Source organism: Ochlerotatus camptorhynchus, unplaced genomic scaffold, assembly GCF_037179485.1.
Source record: "Ochlerotatus camptorhynchus isolate MF236.1 unplaced genomic scaffold, CSIRO-AGI_Acam_v1.1 ptg000040l, whole genome shotgun sequence".
NCBI classification, from domain to species: Eukaryota; Metazoa; Arthropoda; class Insecta; order Diptera; family Culicidae; genus Ochlerotatus; species Ochlerotatus camptorhynchus.
The window spans coordinates 826170-828077 of NW_027040531.1; the positions used below are offsets into that span (position 1 = coordinate 826170).

Consider the following 1908-nt stretch of genomic DNA (forward strand, 5'->3'; position numbering starts at 1 on the left):
TTGTCTGTCGATAATCAAATTTGACTGTGTGACAAATTTCAAACAGTCAAAAATTGACAAGAGCAGACAAACTGCGATAGAGAAACTGTCTATCTATGTTTAGGCGTATGGTGTTTCCTTGAAAAGTTCACCAATGGCCGTCATGATGGCTGACATGCTCACAGCAATTCACCTTATGTGTAGTGTCAAATTTCCCACAACTTTCCCTTGGACTTCTAAAAGGTTGTACGAAGCCTTAATATAATCAACATTATTGAGTGCAACGGGAGGAAGAGGGAACAACGCTCGAGAAGGGCTAATTAACAAATGTATTATCATGGTTCATTGTCTTCATCGGTTCCATGGTGTAATGGTTAGCACTCAGGACTTTGAATCCTGCGATCCGAGTTCAAATCTCGGTGGAACCTTATTTTGTAGAAGAAAAGTTCAAGAACTCACTTTCCTTCTGTTAATAGAAGTTATCAAAGAACAGTTTTTAAATTTAAACGGTCAAATTCTTTCCACTCCCCTCTCGTCATAGTCGTTGTTTGTACCCTTTTAGAGTGGTGGTAGTTCACCAAATTTTTGTTCACCTAAGGTTTATGGCGTCACTGCCTTCATTGTTTTAAATGTATTAAGTTACGATCAGACTAGCCAGTTTCTCTGTAAAAACCTGCACAGTTTATCTGGCTTCTAATGTAATCAGTTAATATTTATCTACAGACAGTTAAAAATCTGTGACTGTCGATCTGCAGACAGTCAAAGTGTAGAGATTATCTGTGACAATGTGTGGTGATAGTCTGTTGACAAATTCTTGCTGACTGTATAGACAAATTTGTCTGCTTCTGCAACTGTTCTGCAGAACTTGTCTATCGCAGATATTTTGACATTTGGCAGTTAGTTACCGTTTTTATTTTCAGTGTATGGTTTGGTTGGTTAGGATCAGAAAGCATTTGGTTGTGTGATCACAAATGATGTGAAAATTAACGATTGCGGTGAAAATTTAAGTAGTGATCCAACGCGTAATCGTCGAACGGTGACCCATAACTCAATTTGGAAACAAATTCTTTAAACTTTGATCGCTCTTCCGTTTACTGTCATTAAGCTGTCATACTCGCAGACTGTCACAGTCAAAGAAAATAACTGCAAAAATATTGTCAGTCGACAGTAAAATTTTACTGTGACAGTCACTTAAACTGGCCACGGTCAATAAGATCAACCCAAATTTGAGTTCAGTTTACTCATAAATCGCAAAAAGTGTAGAAACTTAGCGATGAGTAAATTTGCCTAAGGTTTTTCCAGGAAAAAATTCCCAAATACGAGAAAAGCAAAGATAGGATTCTCTCTACTACTTTGTACTACTTGGTGAATTTTTTAGGTAGTCCAGCATCAGCAATAAAATTTTAAATTTAATAAAATACATATCTATTTAGTCAGTTTTATAAACTGAATCCCAAAAAATCCCAAAAAAATCCCCCTTTCCACGCCCTTTTTTCTTTGCTGAAATTCTGAAGTTCTTATCTTTTAATAACCGATACCGATCCAACTTCGAAAAACACATTCAACGGATTGTTCAAGAACTCACAAAAAGATTTCAGAGGGGGCACCCGGGTTTGAACCGGGGACCTCTCGATCTGCAGTCGAATGCTCTACCACTGAGCTATACCCCCATGGTTACTTTCGACGCTTCACTAGCCAACCACATCGCATATGGCCCAGTGAACGTGACCCAGCGGCAATGAGATCGAAGGCAGGCATGCAGGAAGGCAGCCTAGCAAAATCACACTTATCACGTTATCACCATGTGACGCAAACCAATCAGCTACGTAGCGGCGCCACATTCTAAAGTTCGCAGTACGCTAGTGAGTGTAGTAAGTATACAGCTTACGTTGTGAAAAAAATGTGAATTTTTTCCGCTGATTATTAATT

At 38.6% G+C, this 1908-nt stretch overlaps 2 non-coding genes across 2 annotated transcripts; one reads left to right on the top strand and one right to left on the bottom strand.

The window, feature by feature from the left end:
- Nucleotides 1–335: 335 nt before the first annotated feature.
- TRNAQ-UUG (transfer RNA glutamine (anticodon UUG)) lies at nt 336–407 on the top strand. Its single transcript has one exon. It is a non-coding gene; the product is annotated as a tRNA-Gln (tRNA).
- A 1170-nt stretch (nt 408–1577) lies between these two features.
- TRNAC-GCA (transfer RNA cysteine (anticodon GCA)) lies at nt 1578–1649 on the bottom strand. The gene has a single exon. It is a non-coding gene; the product is annotated as a tRNA-Cys (tRNA).
- Between the last annotated feature and the right edge of the window lie 259 nt (nt 1650–1908).